Here is a 19,339-nt window from a genome sequence, read left to right as displayed (position 1 = left end):
TAATTTGCAAACAAATTTTAACACAAACGGAGCCACGTCAATCTGTCCCTTTGAATAATAATGTTTATTGTGAAAGTACTATTTAGAAAGTGGGTGCTTTTGAAGGCAATGTTCCGCTCTTTTTATTTCTTATTTAATATGTATAAAAAAGGCGAAAGGAACTTATATCTTACATCTCAAACAACTGTAGTTTAGTTCAGATTCAATATTTGAGGTCGATTTTTACTTTTTTTATAAATATATTCTTGCTATGATTTTTTATAAGATTCCAGCTCCTCAAGGAGAATAGACTCCGGGAGTTTATTCCATCCCTCCCTCTCTCAGCAGGCCTGCATATAATATATGTATTATTTCTCTACGGGAACGGGTCCCGGGAATTTGTCCCTTCTCTCCTTCCCCCTCTCGGCAGGCCTGCTTACACTGCAGACCTATTCAAATATATATATTTCATTCCTTTTTCCTTTATAACGTAGGATCTGATAATTCTCGCCAGAATAGAAAAAGCCGATATATCAGATTGCGGCATCAAGAAGGTTAAATTGGATTTACCATATATATAAATACTTTATATAAACTTAAACTTATAATTTTGATTATATTTTATTATTTTTTTTATTGACAGTTGTGTTTTCTTACAAAAAGAAAAGTTAATGTAATGAAACTTTTATTTTGCACCTCCAGGCATAATAACGAATTTAATGGTTTTGTAAAAAACAACTTTTAGTAACATTATGATATTAAAGTCAAAATGTGTTTCAAATATTTGTACTGAATAATGTATCTTTTAAAAATACTCAAAAATTATTATAATTTTTTTTTGCTAATGTTTTACATTTGCTGCAATTTCGAAAACAAATACACAGTGGTTAATTCTTAATTCACAGCTTCATACAGAATTGGTAGTGACAGCGGTGTATTGAAAAGGGAATAGGAATTTCGATTAACACCTAAAATATTGTTTGACAGTATAGGTTTTATACCTGAATCTAGAAATTACGAAAAGCAAACAAAACCTTGTTCCAACGGTAAAAATAATTTCCAGTGAACATAAAATTAGGAATTCATAGATTTATTCGCCGGCTAGATGGAACATGTAAACATTTTTTAGTGTTAAAAAGTAACCGTTGCATTAAATATTTTTGTCAAATATATCATTAGTTTATATTAGAAGAATATTTATTCGATAACAAGTTATCGTTAAAATTAAAATAAATAGTCGTATTCATACTTTGACTTCAGCATTGAAGTAAGAATTCAATATACTTTTCATACGTTGTATGATATTTGTTTCAGTGGTAAATAACTTTTTTCAAATGTATTATTATGTAATACTTTGATATTTAGACAGTAATCATAAAAAGGGTTAAATAAATAAAAACAAAGAATATGATCATTGACCTTAAATATAAATATTGTGCATGATATATGTCTTGGTTAATCTAATATTTCTCTTTGTATTACATATCAATATAAATGATTGCTTAAGCTTTTGATTTATATTAATAACTATATAAGTTTGTCTTAGTACAGTAATTTATTGGAAAAAATCATTTATTTTAAGTAAGTTAGACATAGTTACACTCTTAGTGTTGTTATTTTTAAAGCCGAATAAATAAGTTTTAGCAAGATATTGCAAGAATACTAATATGGAATTTATTTGGCAAGTAAGCTTGTTAAACTTGAAGAATAAATCAGTTTGAAGATTCACCTTGATATCCAAGAAAATGCGCTACGCATTGCTTATTTCATTGCTATAGGTTATGTAGCACAAATTATTTAGAATTATATTTTCTGGTAAAAAAGTAATGCATGCGAATTAAAAATGTAGATTATTTTAATCGCAGTGTGCAAGCAAATATACAAATATTAAAGTACCAAGATAACTGCACTTTTCAAAACTAATATCTAATTTAATAATATTTAATGAAAATGTAATGATTTAGTAGTATTAGTTTTTCTGAACAAAATGACGCTTATTATATTAATTAAAAATGAAAAACGAAAAAATTAAATAACAAATACAAGCTTTCATACAACAATTAAAGGCAACTGTACCCTTGAAAAGCTTAAGTTGAAAATCGGTCTTAATTTTCCACGACTTAATATCTCAGGCACGAAGAGCATTTCCTTCCGGAGTGCTTAACTTCAGAATGAGTCAAGATTAATGGGATCGGAGTGAGTGACACGCGAAGCAAACGAAGGACCCTAGTTCCTCTCTAATGAGAGGTCGGGCTTGGACCGTTTATCAAAATGGCCGCCGGGGATGCTCGCAGAGGATTAACTAACTCAATATAAATGCTAGTAAGCTCACGCCGGACTATCTAGCTCGAAGCGAATGTCTTGACAGTCTATTTATAATAATGTGTACCGAAATACGCCGTGGGCCTAATTATAGATCGACGTGGGCTTAATTCAAAGTTTATAATTAGATAGATGTGCTTTTTCATGGTCAGATCCATCAAAAGATGTAAGGTATGTGTTTTTAAAGAAACTAATATTTTATTTTATTTTGTTTCAGTTTTCGCTCAGTAAACTTGAGTAATAAAACAGGACTAAGTCCGTAAACACGTTTGCGGCCCACGAGCGAGGCAGCTGTGGGAGGTGGTGTGTAAAGTGTTTGTGCAGTGAAAAGTGCCGTGTTGGTTTTATTGTCTTGGTCTTCGATGGCAACTGAAGATCTGTGAGGAGCTGTGAAGACAGCTTGAAGACGAAGAACACCCATGAAGATCCGGCTGGAGGGTGTGTCGGCACGCAGGGGCTGTGGAGCCACTGCGTAGCCGCACATGGACCCATTGAAAGGTAAATACAGCTATTATTATATTATCTTTGTCGACAACGACGATAACGACGGTACGCGACTTCTCAGAAGTCAAAAATTCACGTCAAAAGCACAGTTAGAACGCTTTTTATTGCTTTTGATGTGAAATTTTGCCTTCTGAGAAGATAATTGTTTTTGCGGTTTCCTATCAACCAAAATTCGGTTTGAATATATAATAGTCCTCTTATATTAGAAGTCCATAGAATTATCAGTAAGGATAGCTATCATATTTTTAAAACATAGTGTATACATAATACAAGTTCTAAAACTATAATTAGTTTTAGATCTTTTATTTGGTTAGGTTTGGGTTGGAACAGCAAATGGACGTTTCGCAACTGTCAAATTGAGCTTCATTGACATTTTAGAGTCTATCAGTTAAATTAAATTTTCACCAGTAGAAATATATATCTACTGGTGAAAATGTATTTGGACTTCACTAGTGATAATATACCAAAAAATACATATTCACTTTAACATTTATACATTGGATGTAAATAAATAATGATAAGTATGTGCATATTGAAAAGTTGTAATCGTATAATTTTACTAGCCCCTGCCAGATAATTTATATTTTCACTGGTAAAAATATATACCTACTGGTGAAAATGTATTCCAATATAATTTTACTGAAATTTAATATTTTAAAAAATATTTTTGGCGTAGATTCAAGACTGTTTTTTATAGATGTTCTTTTAGGAATTTTAACACAAACGAAGCCGCGTCAAAAAACTACAATCTGTTCCTTGGAATAATAATGTTTATTATAAAAGTATTACCTAGAAAGTAGGTGATTTTAAAGGTTTTTCCGCTCCTTTTATTTATTGTATGTATAAAAAGGGCTGAAGTAACTTATAACTGAAATACATCAGTACATACTTCTCAAACAGCTGTTGTTTAGTTCAGATTCATTTATATTTAGTAATATTACATTGCTCTTTAAAGGCCAAAATGGGCCTCCCCTTCGTTGTCAGACTAGCCCAAGTTAATTGCGTTTTACACTAACTTATTCGCTGCGATGTTTGGTTGTTTGAGCACCATCCGACGACCATCATGTCTAGTTTTCCAACTAACGTGCTTCCGGGGCATGCGATGGAAAATTATCTTGAAGTTTTGTACGCCCGGGAGTGACATTAATTATGCAACGACTTGCATGAGTTCACTACGGTAGTTAACAGACGTAACTTAATTACATCTGTCGCGCATACACGTACACAAATACGTGTTACCTTAATGTCTCGCATATTCTCAATCTCAATACGTTGAAATAATTTCAGTATATTACAACTATCGTGACTTTATTGATACTAGAGCAAGTGAATCATATATAATAGCGGTACTAAAAAAAAGCATACAGGCAAAAATATTTATGTATGTATTCGATTGGCAACCCTCTTTCGAATGACGTTACGCGGAAGTTGTCTAGTTCTGTAGTACAGTAAGCGGTTACTTAAAACTCGAAAAATGTCTCTATATGCCCTCTCTATGCCAGAGCTTTTACAAAGCAGAAAACGCATTTATACAGTGATTTGTCTCAATGTATTATGAATAATTTCATCTGCAAACGAAAAAAATTGCATATATTATAGTCATGGTTCTGTGAATATTTTTAGCAGATATCGTGACGTGTATGTACATTCTCTGATTGGTTTTACTTGTAAATATTTTTAGGCGAATGATTTATTTCGTTTCATCTTAAGATGGAAGAAGAACATTATCAGCATATGTTAGATAACTTCTAAACCTCTACATTTAATCAGATTTAATAATTTTGGCTTTGGTTTAATCAATAAAACAAGGTATGTTTTCTGTATTAAATTACTTTTCTCGATGTGTTGGTACGTGTTCGTTAAAGGCTAGGATTATATGAGCATATTTATTGGTATCGGGAGAATCATGAGACATCAGAGTAATTATATGATTATTTTTGTGATATATACATATTTTTAAATTTACTATCTCATCATATGCGCAGCTAGCACGAATATATCAGCAGCGTTATAAATTATTATGATAAAACAATAAACGCTGACGATCGGTTCCAAAAGGTTATGTGTCAAAGTAGGACACGCGGACACTGGATGATCCGAAAGTGATTAACGCTCGCATTTAATCTCTTTTTTCACTGGGCACCTACTTTTGATTGACGGTTTAATTTTGTTGATGTTTTTTCCATAATTACTTTGTGTATTATATTGTGTTTGTGTAAGTGATTAAAAATTGTATAATTTATGGCATGTAGTAGTATTGGTTTCCGAATTAACTATTATATAGGGTGTCCCAAAAATAAAGCAAGATTTAAATTTTCCGTAATTTGTGCAGAAAATTTCGACAGAAGAGTGCGTATGATCCAGCAAAGTCGTGGAGGCCATTTATATTCCATAAATAATCTTATCCTATGTACTTTATGATTCAATAAAATAAAAGCAATCTAAAGACTAAAAAATGTGTTTTCTATTTAATTCAAATTGCGTTCATTTTGGGACACACTTTACTATTATTATATTCGTTTAGGCTAGATTTAGATTTGAAACTGTTAAACTGAGTTTCAATGACAATAGAGCGACACATTACATGTTCCGAACTAAATTAAAAGATTAAAACTTAATCTTTATTCATTATTATTAATTTATTCATCCTTTTATTACAAATTTATTTAAATACTTGGCTATATACAATGTTTAGTTTCTGTTTTTTTTTTAAATTTGCATGTATAGCATTTAAATAGTACGTCGCTGTTCAGCTCAACTTTCAACCTTAAACTTGAAAGTTCAAAATAAAAAAGTTGATCATGAAATAGCAGTTCACTGTTTGGGAGAAGTTCTTATGACAGACATGCAAACAGTAAAGATTGTTTGATACATTTTCACTGTCATTGTTAGTGAAATTATATTTTTTATAGATAAAAAAACATATGCATTTTAACATATATACGAGTGCAAAAGTATATGTTACATAGCAATACAAAGAAAACAGAGCTCGGTACATATTTATAAAAAAAGCTAGTTTTGCAGAAATGTTTCATATTTTCGCGTGTAAGTAAGATATTGCTTTTCAATATGACAGCTTATTGACGTTCCGATTTTGGGCGAGCGAGTTCCCTTGTCCGCTTTCTCCGAAGATATATTACATATATTTATATAGTATATATCTAATATTTATATAATATATGTTTTTACAAAAAGCAATATTTATTGTTTAATTTATTAATTACAATCCTAAATGAAAATTTGACCCGTGCAATTATAAATTCAATTTTTGAGCTTTGGAAATTATTCATAAGCTCAATTTGCAAGAGCCTAATGGATTTCGCTAATTAGCATGCAGGGTATTTGAGTGACGGTTGGCATCGTTAAAAAGGTTCTGCGGTCTCCAAAATGTTCTGTATGAATCGAGCCACTTTTAATGCACAAAATTATTCAGACTTGTATGAAATAATTTTTACACCAATAAGACTATATAATGAACAAATTACACCGTTTGATTGCGCACAAATACTGTAGTAGTTTTAGATCTAATGTGTAGGTCAATAAAAACCGCCAAATCAGTTGACACACATCATCCTCTAATTATAATGCAAGGAATTCATTTGAATGTATACCAACATTGATTTTTATGCAATCTTAGTAATTTTAATAATTAATTATATGATAGTTTCAATCGTTATACCAAATTACTTTTGCGCAATATTCAAGTGTCCAGTTTCGGAGCTATTTCTGTCTTATCTTTTTCTAAAGCCACTTACATCCATAGATCGCGTTGTCACCGGTCGATATTTTATGACAAACACTATTGTCGTTAACTATTTGTAATTATAACTTTCGTAATTTTCATATAAGACTATATAATCCTCACAGATGTCAAACGACCGATAAGACGAGATAGCACGGGGGCGACGAATTGTACACCGATGAAGCAATTTGTTTAATATTCGCGTCTTGAGTGTCGGTAAAGTTGTGACTTGGGAAATTTCCCGGCCCATATTATACGAAGAAGAAGAAGCTTTTAGGCGTTGCTTTAGTTTATTGCCATCTCGAGAGTGTTTCGAGTTACGGCCCATAATGGCCGCGAAAATTTAGCTCTTAGCGCACAGGGCGACACCTGCTCACGATTGTTCTTCGGCTATTTTCGCCGCTTTCTTAGGGTCCGCACGAACGCAAACTGTGGCAATTTTCGGACCTCGGATATGTCATTATAGGAGTCTGGAAAGTTTGGATACGTATTCTGATGGCAAATCGCGTTACGCGAATGGCAATTTAACGGCGCTTACGACAGTACTCGTTGGGTCAAAGTAATATTGCCGTATTAGATCTAGAATTTAGTTATATACATATATTTTAACTGGAATTTAGCAATATATACTGTAGTGACTCTTGGAGCAGAAACGTAAAAAATACATATTAAAATCAAAGATTACTTTATATATAGCTGGTGGTGAACCTATTTAAGCGATGGTCTAGCTATTTGCATATTTTTTTAATATTGCGGATTGAATTTTGCGTCACTTACGGGCGTAGATTCAAGTCGAAGAGGTACTCGTCGTCTCAAGTCTTTAAGTGTTCTTGAATTGACTCTTGGCTGATCTCTGTGAGTGCTTAAGATTGAGGTTGAAGTAATGCTCAACAACAAAGCCCGAATCCAATTCCCAATTTCGAGATCTAGGTTCATGTGTAAAAAACTTATGTTATTGGTCTGTTCGAGTCAAATAGAGTTAAATGGAGGGTGTCTTTAAATTGCAATTGTCCACCCAGTGGATTTTCTACATGCATCTCCATGGAATCCATAAATTGCACTCTTTGAGCGGCATTCTTTTGTATATCTCGAGGAATACGAATTCTTGGTTATTTTTTAATGAACCGGTGTAACGTTTCAGGTGCGACCATTATATTTGAAAGCTACACTGTGTCTGAGATTCAGGCACTTGTTGCAGTCCGTGTTTTATTTGTAAATTTATTTATTTATTATGGCATAACAGAGTAGAGACAATGCACTCACAAAAAAACATACAAAGTCTAGACCACAATGCGTCTACCAACTGTGTGTCATACTATCTGACAAATCGTTAAAAATTCGAAAAGCTGTGCTTTGCCATTTTGGTTTTTCGAGAAATAAGAATTCTCATTTTCACTTCTCGATTTTCTTGAGACAGTAGGTACATTATCATACATTATTCTTGAAATATCTTTTTAAAAAGCATATATCATTTGAAGTGGAGTTGGCCATTGTTGTTTTTTTTGTTTAAAATTCTTCGGTAGAAAAATATATATGTTCCCATAACTTTTTTCAGTTATTAATATAGTTCTTAGATTACCAAAGCGAAGATAGGACCGATTTTAGTAGTTGAATTTTTTTCCATTAAATACTTCCGACCTCTATTACTAAAAGCTTTCAAGAAAGCATGCATATTTTTAAGCATCTGGCGCGGACACACCCTTTCTTAAGCAGCGGAATAAAAATGCAGTGGTTGTAAAACATTAAAAATTATTCGTTCAAATTTAATTTTTAACAATAATAGGCTTTATTCGGAATGTATTTCGGAAGTATCAAAATAAAAATAAATTCTTTCAGAATCTCCAGATTGTATATATTCCCTACCATCAGTGACATATATTAGTTATAAATTATATTACACATAGTCATTTATAATTATTAATATAGATGTCACCGATTCCCTGATTTTCAGTCTGGTGGTTAATACTTATTTGTAGGTATTCATTATATCTGATTGACTTACTCACTTGGCACAGATTTATCTCGTTCTAATGCATTGGGCTTACGCCTGTCAGGTTACAACGGAAGATTTATTAATAATAAAAAAAATATATATCTACATTTCTCTATATATGTTTAATATTTTTAATAACCGTTACCAGCTTTTGCGGCGTCTAGTTTAACTGCAAAGGCACCTCAAAATACAAAAGTAGAAATCTTCGGTTGTTTTTATTTAAAAATCTGTGTGTTTAATATTTTTAATCATACTTAAAAAAATCATTAATGTAATTCATGAATTCATTCAACTATAATATCCTTCAATATTAACCAATAATTAACTAAATTAGTTCATACAGAATGTGTAACTTTGTCTCATTGCAATATTTGGATGCTATTAAGATTTTACATGCGTGCTTCTATTCTAGAAAAGAAAGAGAGTAACAGATGAGAGCGCGTTTTATATTTGTATGGCATTTCTTTTGACTTGACGACTAGAGTAAGGAAGAAATATTTTACTCAGTCTCCTTAATTCATAACTCATATTACCACTAAATATGAAATGTTTCTTCAAGTCTACAAATGTCAAATTATTTAATGATATCTACAACCTAATTTATATAACAATATTTATTTACATTTTTATATATCTTGATTAATTCATAAAAAATATTCTTTAGAAACAAAAAAAGATATTATGATATAAAATGAATTAGAGATCTTTCAAAATATCTATGTGTTATACTTAAAAATTCTGAGCCCTCAAAACAAGGACAACGATTAAGATAAAGATTCGGTACACGTATTCTACTAAAGTGTTTTTTCTCATTTATATTTCAAAATATAATACGATGTTTTTTTCTTACCGAATATCCACAATTCTAGTAGAAGCGAGCTCGAAGTGGTATTAACCATAAAGTTTCACCGGGTGAGAGTAGGTAGCTCTTGATTATTTACATCAGGGTATCGTTAAAAGTATATGAAAAACTAAACGGTGTATTTATTGACGCCATTTTCGCGGAGGAAAGCACTGGAATAAATTTGCATGAATATTTAGTTTTACCTTTGTGTAATTGAACTAACAAACATATTTGCTCACGGTTAACAAGCGCTGCCGAATTGGAGTTCGATAGTTATTTCAACAATGGATTCAATTAAGCAAATATTAACGGAGAAGCAATTTAATAAATGTTTGCGCAACTATCGATTCTGATTGCCTAGAAAATTTTATGTGGCATATACATATATTATACTAAAATGCATAGATATAAAAATATGACTATATCAGGAAGGCAATTTGTCATTTATATATGTAAGCTAACTGTTATAAGAATAATTTTTAATATGGTATATTATGTTAAAAACATTAACAACGAATCGTATACATAGAAATCTCAGAGGTATAAGGTTCTCGTTTTATAAATATTATATTTTATATGTATGTGACGAGTTTGTACTTTATATAATAAATGCTTGATTGTGCGAAATTTTCCAGGGACTCCTCGCGGGTATTTGAAGGCAAAGGGTACGATAAAAATTGGTTACCCACAGGGACCCATTTCGGGTACTGGCTTGTAATTTATTTAACGTCACGCCCAACGTTTCTCTATATACATCCATTTATAATAAATACATATGTGCGTTTGCATGTGTGTGATATTATACGCAATCAATAAAAATAGAGCGAAATAAAAATGACGATTTGTCTCGTCCAAAAATAAGTCTTTGATGGATGGACCGAATATTTTCTCTTGTGCACCGTTTTTTTTTCTTTCACACCCGAGAAAGGAGAATTACGGAAGTTCGCGGGAAAGGGACGGCGACGGTGCGAAAGGGCATCTCGTCGGAAAAAAGGGTCACTTTCCGGCGGTAAAGGCGGCCAAAATAGAATGCGTATAGGTGTAAGTGGATCGGCGAGGGTCGACGACGAGATGATAAATGGAGTTGGAAAATTGTTGATTTGGTACTGCGGAAAAACGGGGCTCGTTTGTAACTATTACATTACATAGTGATGTCTGTAGCGTTTATCATTTATTCTGATAATTGAATTGTGGAAAGTTGTGAAAAATAGGAAAATAAAAAACGAAATGAGTGATATAATATATTTTAAAAATACACGTTTGAAAATACTCGTAAAAATACACACAATCGTATTTTTTATATTTGTAAATTTTTTGTTGAAACACTAAATCCGAGACACTAGAAATCAAATTATGTTAATTAATATATAGTTTATTAATTATAAACTATTATAACACTTGGCTAAAACTGTTTTAATTTCTATAGGCATATTAGTACTTGTGAAATCTTTGTCATAAATTGTTTTTTTTAGGAATTGCAATATTCATTATTAATTACTATGGAATATAACACGGGTCAAATCCTGGCGTTTTTTTTTGTTTATGAATAACATATAAAATTCAATGGCGATTAGTAAGTTTTGACTGTCGTAACATCTGTCAAAAGACAATTTTTTATCGTGTATTTTTTACAAAAAGTAGTTTAAATTAGTTTCGAATGTAATTTATTTTAAACCTTAACACTAAAAAAAGTCAAAAAATTCTAGAAATTATAGACTTTTTCTATATGTATATCAGTATTTTTTTATACTCAAATAGTATGCCTAAATAAGATTCTTGAAAAGCTCAAAACGTTGAATAGTTAATTCTTTATATTTCAATTTATACAAATCTTATATTTAATTTTATTTATTGATATTTTACATTTGTATAATTGTTACCTTTAAATTAAAGTATAACAAACATAAACATATGTCGTATTTATTAAATCGGCTTTCGAGGGTAGCGAAGTCGAAGGCAAGAGCGTAGTTTAAACATTTAATAGGCGGTCGAAAAAGGATAGTGCCGATCCCGACAGCGCGTTCATTAGCCGTTAATCTCATTTTTTTGGCATTAACAATCATATTTACAACTTAGTTTTAACAATTAATTATTTTTTAATTAAATTGTTTTAGTCGTATCGTACTTTCAAGCAATGAAAATTTTATGCCAATGACATATTTCAATAAATACATGTAAAGCATTACAAATAATACATATATTGTGTATTTGTATTTTTTGTTAAATTTTTGACCAAATCTTTATTAATTTTCATGAAAATATATTTTTTTGTGATAGTTATGTTAGATTATTTTCTCTAGGTACATGTTTTTTTGGTTAGCTGTCAATTTGACGATATATAGGTTTATATATATATTTTAACGAAATAATATACATATGTATATTATTATTTTGTATTAAGATTTTTCTACTCTATTCATACTATTATAATAAAATATTTTTAATAAATTTTAATAAAACATTCCATCGATATAACGAATAGTCAGTTAGTTGACTGAAATACTTGATGTGACTTAATATATTGATTCATCAACGTGTTTGGTATAAACTATTTAGATATATTATAACACAAATGTTTAGGGTTCGGTTGTTCGTAAAGATTCAATGTCATGAAAAAATAGCAACTGATTCTCTTTGATTTTTTGACCAAAAAGGGTATTATAATCCTTGACAATCTACTGCGTTTGCTTTCTTTGACTATCTGCGAGATACCCAAATTAAAATTAAGACTTCAAAGGATCCGTTATGGAACCACTTTTGGCATCAAAGAGGCGCTAAAAGTGTGATGACTGATTATAAAACATAGATGTACATGTATATTGAAGCAGAAGAAATGTGATGTTGATGAAGTGAAAATTTAGATAATGAATTTGCTTTATGAGGTGTGTCAAATACCACTTATTTAATGTTGTTGCTCAATTATTGAAATTTATCCATCGAAATTATATTAAATTTATTTGTTGTTATTATTATTAAATTATTCTGTTTTTCCAGATACGATATTATTTGCGCTCATATGGATATAAATTCGTGACAGTTTATAATCTTGAATGTTACATAAGACGTTTTCATATATGTATGTATATACATTGAAGGCTGTATATCGAATCTCATGATAAAAAACTGCTGATAAAAAAGTTTGGTTCAGCGAATTTTCTCCAAATCATAAAAAATGTATATGCGGACGCAAAAAAACCGCTAAATTTGGCAATTATCCGACATGTCAAAGCCATCCAATTTCGACAAATCATTGCTTCGTGGCCATTCCTGAAGGGTCCGAAAATTCGCGCGGCGGATATCCGACCAGATATAAAATAATATTTTTTCCCTATAGGGAAATGTGGTCTGTCGCTAACATATAGATTGACAAATTCAGCTCGTGTGTGTATGTTTTTTTTTCATCTCCACAAAGAGAGGTCGGTGGCTTTAGTGGGTCACTGGTGCGGGGGCGGCGTCCTGGATCCAGCGCCTGCGCCCTCGCGGTGATCGGCGCCGGGGGTTTGGGCCGCCCCCGGGCCCTTATTCAATCTCTTGGATGTTTAACCTGTTTTGTGTATCCGATGGGGAACAAAGCGATGGACGGCGAGCCCGAAGACAAATTATGGAGTATATTGATGGACCACTTTGTCGTTCGCCGAAAGCCAATTTTCATTGGGGGCAAAGGGGAAAGACAATGTCCAGTGACGGACAATTTTTGATGGACGTTTTGGGCTTATTACCCTCAAGGATACAATGCAAATTTTCTAATGATTATTATTTTTTAACGTAGTATCCACAACGTTATAGTTTGCCGCCTAGCAAAACGACGAGAACTCACATTGACCGCTTAATTTAATTTTGCAACGTTTTAGTATCCTGTCACTTAAAATTGTTGAGTGGTTTGTGTTTTAAAGCATACGCCATCCCTCCAGTTTTCATGATTGCATGGGAAGTCACTATCAGCAATTTTCTAATAATATTATACATTGTGTTTTGCTTCCTAAAATATGCATATTGCTTAGTTAACCATTAACCGGGTGTTTTTAGGCGGTTTTATGGGATTATTATTTTAGATGTATTGTTGTTAAATAAAATAAAAGAGCTTGTATGAAAAAGTTAAATTAATTTTACATTTATATATTTTTTACGAGGTTTTTAAAAGGACCCTTATCTCCATGAGGTTGTCGCGAATTGTATGCCAAAATTTTTATTTGATTTACCTTTATAAAGGTGATCTAACTTCAGTTAGCAAAATTTTTTGAAAATTAAATGTTCGATTTATAAAAAAAAAATTCTAAGATATCCTTAAATTTATGTTTTTTTTTTAAAAAGTTCGGATTATATTCTAAATATTTATATTTAAAAGTACGGAAACTGAAATTGGATCAGCCTTTACAACAAAGTCTTTGGTTTATTTTTATTATAATCCACGTTAATGATATTAAGTGTACAAAATTATTAAATATTTTGTATCCATTATCAATATTTTAATAAATTCAAAGTTTGAAAAACCACTGGATTTATTTTGCGTAATTTGTGAGGAAATATTTTTTTTTACTTTTGAATCTATATAATTTTATAGTAGCTCGAAAAATCAGAGAGCCACAAAAACACTTAAATAAACTTCATAATTCATGACCAGAAGTTATCAAGGCACCTGAAAAATACTCGTATTAAAATTTCGTTATTTTCTTTTAATTGCAAATTAATCACGTCTCGCCAAACACGTTCTGTCTCTTCATTATTGTATTTTATAACATTGCCAATTATACGTATATCTATGATGAGATGAAATGCATCAAGTGGCTCCCTTTAGATTTTTCTAGGGCAATATAACTTTATTTATAGTTCCCTTGATATTATTGTGTCGAGCAATTTTAACTGCTTTTCCCATTTTTCGATCTTAAGTTATATTCTAGTATATATTTTTTATTTTCCTTAGAAAGACTTGAATTTGAAGACCGGCGCTTTTAAGATGAACTGTAATTTTAATTTATACATAGGTATATACATATATGATATTCTCTATGAGCTGAAGTAGCTCATTATTATATTTTTTATACATTATATATACGCTTAGCTCGATTTGTATTGTTCATTACGATAATTATCTGTGAGGCTAGGAAAATATAGTCAGTAATGATCGATTGAAATTAAAATTATAAATCAATAATTTTGATCTTCCATTGAAATAAAAAAAAAAATACAAAAGTTCAAATGGGATTTGAACCCAGGTCTTTCGGGTATTAGTCACCGACTATTGTGCTGGCTAATCTAATTCTAAAGTATCGGTGTCGAATTGTTAATTACTATTGTATAATACATTCCGTGAACCGAATAAACAGATCGTGGTAGAATTGCATTTTCTTTTTTTATATTAAAACTATAAAATGAATCTATATATTTATATGCATAGTAGACAAATAAAAAACACACTGAAACGTATGTTTTTTTACCGCATCGATAATTGCAAAAACTAAAGTATTTTTTTGATGGTATATTTATATATTTTACTAACTAGAAAGTCCTAATATTTCCATTTGAAATTTATTAGAATTACACAACACTTCTAATAAATCACAAGAAAATTTAAAACTTTAGACGAGTTGAAAGTGAAAGATTTCTTAGAAAAGCACAAGTGGTTCTAATGTTTAACAATTTGAAAAGAAATTGAAAAACTAAGGCATTTGGCTTATCTGAATCTAAATCTAAAATATTTTGCTTATTAAAAAATCAATAAAGACTACATAGCATAAAGTTTTTCTTATTTTCTGGTTTTCATTATGTGGAGAAATCTACATACATTTATATCTAGATTCTGTTCGTAAAAATAATCAACTCTAGAATATTATGATATTGGTCATTATTATATGCGGTTTTATTATCAGGTGATTCATTTTTTTAAAAGTAATCTTCGTGCAGTTTACAATTCCCTGCAAACTCAACATAAGTCAAATAAATTGTGTTTAACGGTAATAATATTAAAAAAAAAACATTTACTCATTATTGATTTTTTAAATACGACAAATATTTCAGAAGTTTAGTAGGCCTTGAAATTTATCCTAATTTTGAAGCAAACTTGTGTGTATGTGAAATATAATTTATTATTCCATGTAAACTTTGAGAAAAAGTGTAACATTTTTATGTAAGCATAAAAATGTATTATATTCCAACTATGTGTAAAATTACCAACTGGCATTTTGAATAAATTTTCATTGACTTAATATTTATACGAATGCCTGAAATAGAGGGTTGTTATCATGCTATTTTAAATATATTATTATTTTATTATCAATATAATTACTTTATTATTAAAATATAATAAACTGCGATGGATGAAGATTTGTATATATATAATATCTATATTGCGGATTTTGTTTCTAGCGCATATCAATTATTTCACCTAAGCCAAATAAACATTTCAGAAAAATGTATAATTAGTTTTTATATTGTCTACATATAATTTGCAATTAGAATAATATTAAACTTCTTTGGAGATATATTTTCACATATTTTTTATATAATTATACATGACAATTTGAATACAAACTATTTCATTATTTAATGCTTATTTCTGTATAACATTTTAATGTTTTATTAATAAATTTCATAATTATTTAAATAAATTCACTTTGATATTTTTCTGCCCTTTGACTTATGAATTATTAAAATATCCATCCTTTTCTGGGCAGTACATTAGATATTCTATTTTATTTAATATTTTCAAAGTCTAAAATTTAGTCAGTTGTGGAAAATCGTAGTGAATTCAAATTGTTTTATTATATTTAAATTAATTATTAGTTAAAATTGATTCATTTTAACTCATCTTTTATATCACAGTAAAATTAATTATTCATAAGCTCAAACAATAACTCTTTATGCCGGAACCTAGGCACATTAAATATAAAACTTATGATATTAATGCATCCGCTCAACTTTAGCTCTATAACAATAAAATAATGCACCGAAGTTTGAAAGGTAAGACCATTTAAAGTTAATAAAACTTTGGTCGCACAAAACCCTCGTATTTCAAAAAAGTTTTGTTCCGATGGATGAAAGCGGCTTTTGCATAAATTCGAAAAGTTCGACAGCTCAGAAAGGTTGTCGACGCCATACGTTAAAATTGTTTTTTTACTGAAATTTACTTCACTGGGGATATCTTGTTGCTATTATTTAAATAAATAAGTAACAAATAACTCACTTATTTGGTACATCATTAGATTTACCAACACGTCTGCAAAAATTTTGCTTAAAATTTCACAACAGAGAGAGAGTTGTTGAATTATCGGACGCGAGTACGAAAATTTGTTCTGGATCCATTTAAAAGCCGCTGAATTAGTAATAGGCCCCAATTACAAGATGGCTTACATTTCCATTATGCCAGCATGATTAAAAGCTATCTGAAATTTTCTCATCTGCAAAATGAGAAAGTTTATAAAGTGATTATTAGATGTATAACTAATAAAACCTAGTGTTGTTTATTCATATATGTATATGTTTTTTTCAGATATTATACTAATACAATTACAATTTTAAAATGAAAAAGAGCTTTAAATTAAAAGCCATGCATAAGATGCACTGACGTATTTTTTAATTCGCAAGTTTTGGTTGATCAAAACAGAATTACTAACTGATTTTATGTTTTAAAACAGACCGTTCTATTTGTATGTTTATTATAGGTGATGTTTTTTAAAATATTAATATGTAACTATGAATTTAAGAGTGTAGGATAAAATCTTTTCACACACATTTTTGATTCATATAATTTCAATTTTAAATCGTGTCTGGAAGATCAGAGTCAATGATTTTAATCATTATAATTCACAGATTATGTATTCATAGCTTTTCCTAATCTTCTGAATAATTATCAAAGTAAATAATTAATATCAATATTATTGATATAAAGCTACAATGAGGTAACATAGCTAGCCGGAGTATTAGTAGCATATACATATGTATAAATAAAAAATGACTATTGATTTTATCGCCGCTGATGAAATATAAGTTAAAATTACGTGTTGTTGGCGGTTGTTATGGAATTATTGATATTGCCATACACATAAAAGTATAAAATGATTAAACAAAAATATTACAATCTAAACAGTGCGTGTTTTTTTTACAAAAATACTACTGAAATTTTGTTAAATGCAGTTTCAAAGAAAAAAAATTTTGGTATCGAATTCTCTGACTTTTTCAGATCTATATCCAATAACAATTTATTCTACAAAAATAATTTACCAAATATCTATAAAGAAATGTAGATGTCATAAGGGCGTGCGGTTTGCATGCTCTTGTTTCTCACTCACTCTCGTCACTTAAGACGCGAAGTATCTCACCGCACGCGCCTGCTGCTACTATTGTTTTTTTTTAAGTTTGAGTAGCTATTGTGCAAGTCTGGGTGTTCTTCTTGTTTTTTCTCACTGAATTTATATGTTCCAACCTCAGTTATAGTCCCCTGGACAGAGATAATTGAAAATTGTTCATTTGCTATTTAAACTTAAACCTTACCTAAATTAATTAGCCAAACCTAACGAAAGTTCTATGGTTTTTTCATTAGGTTAGGCTTGGGTTTGACCAGCTAATGGACTTTTCGCAACTGTCAAATTATGCTTAGTGCAATACTAGTGCCTATCGGCTAAATTATATTTTCTAAGCTTATTACCCGTTATAGCCAAAATACCGGAAATAAATACAGCTTCACTGCTATTGCTCAGTGAAATTATATATTAATTGTTTGATACATTTTAACTGGCCTAGTCAGTGAAATTATATTTATACTAGTGAACATTTTAAAAATATTAAAAATTAAAAACATGAGGTGGAACTAAACTTTGATTGAAGTAGAGAGAAATATAGACTATTAATATTAGGGTTGATATTTTCTTTATTTTTAGTTGTACTTTCCACTTTATTTAAAAATAAACACATCTGCATTTTTATCAATTTAAAACGAGACAACTAAATAAAATCTAACTAAAAACTAATTCGATTTTTAGTATATTACAATGTCTTTAGATACATATTGGTGAACATATAAAAAAATTATTTGTCAAAATGTGTAAGTAGTTGTTAGGTTCTTGTATTATTTATTTATATAGAATATTAATGAATTCTAGCAACTTTTTAATAATTATTTAATGCGTATAAAAATAAATGTACTATTTAGTGTATTTAAAATGTTTTTTTTAAAGTGAATAATATATTAGAGTTTAATTAATGATTTTGAATAATTAAAATAAAAAATAATACAAGAAAACTGCAAATACAAGTGTATTTTCTGGTTCATTCCGAATATTAATTTTAATGTTATGAACTACGAATAACAATAGTATTTCACAGATTTAAGATATATTGTACAAACTAATACGTAAAATATTTTTTCATATTATTAGTTTTGTTTAATATTTTTAATTTATTTACAGATCGCTTGTTTTTGTAAAAATTTAGACATGGAACACGAATTGATAAATACTAATAATTATGGCAAATGAAAAAAATCTAACCACAATGAAAAAACCCAGATACGAAAAAACTGGGTAGATAAACAAATAAATGCTATTCTCATTAATTGACACGTGTTTACGTAAGGTTTTTTTGATTGAGAGAATAATTCTAGGAATTATTTACAAAGCTATAAACTAAACAAAAAAAATGATACTAATATATCAAACCAATACTCTTTTTCTTTTTGTTTCTGATAAAGTTTTTAAAATAGTCGCACTTTTTAAAATTAAATGTGTATTATTCTACATAAAAGAAGTATGAGTTAAATAACAGGATTGTGTACAAATCCGGGTATTATAGAGCATTTAAATATTACCTTTTTATATTTTTAGAAATAAAAAAAATGTATGCTTCCATATGAATTGTAAGGATTAAACGATACATTAACTGCTTAAGTCGGTTACGTAATATTTGAGGAATAGCTGCAAGTTAAAAAAGGCTTAACGTATTGTGTTGGTAAAGATATAATACA

The 19,339-nt window shown here is 29.8% G+C and overlaps 1 protein-coding gene across 2 annotated transcripts in view; it reads left to right on the top strand.

Moving 5' to 3' along the window:
* Window positions 1-2,658: 2,658 nt before the first annotated feature.
* Window positions 2,659-19,339, top strand: part of Dhit (regulator of G protein signaling double hit) — a 77,670-nt gene continuing 60,989 nt past the window's right edge. For both annotated transcript variants that reach the window (XM_088189982.1, XM_088189981.1), the window contains exon 1: window positions 2,659-2,799. The gene's annotated coding sequence lies outside the window, so the exon portion shown is untranslated. The remainder of the gene's footprint in view (window positions 2,800-19,339) is intronic.

Source organism: Plectrocnemia conspersa, unplaced genomic scaffold, assembly GCF_051122295.1.
Source record: "Plectrocnemia conspersa isolate PC_06_02 unplaced genomic scaffold, ASM5112229v1 ptg000008l, whole genome shotgun sequence".
Classification (NCBI taxonomy): domain Eukaryota; kingdom Metazoa; phylum Arthropoda; class Insecta; order Trichoptera; family Polycentropodidae; genus Plectrocnemia; species Plectrocnemia conspersa.
This window is presented reverse-complemented; position numbering and strand designations above follow the sequence as displayed.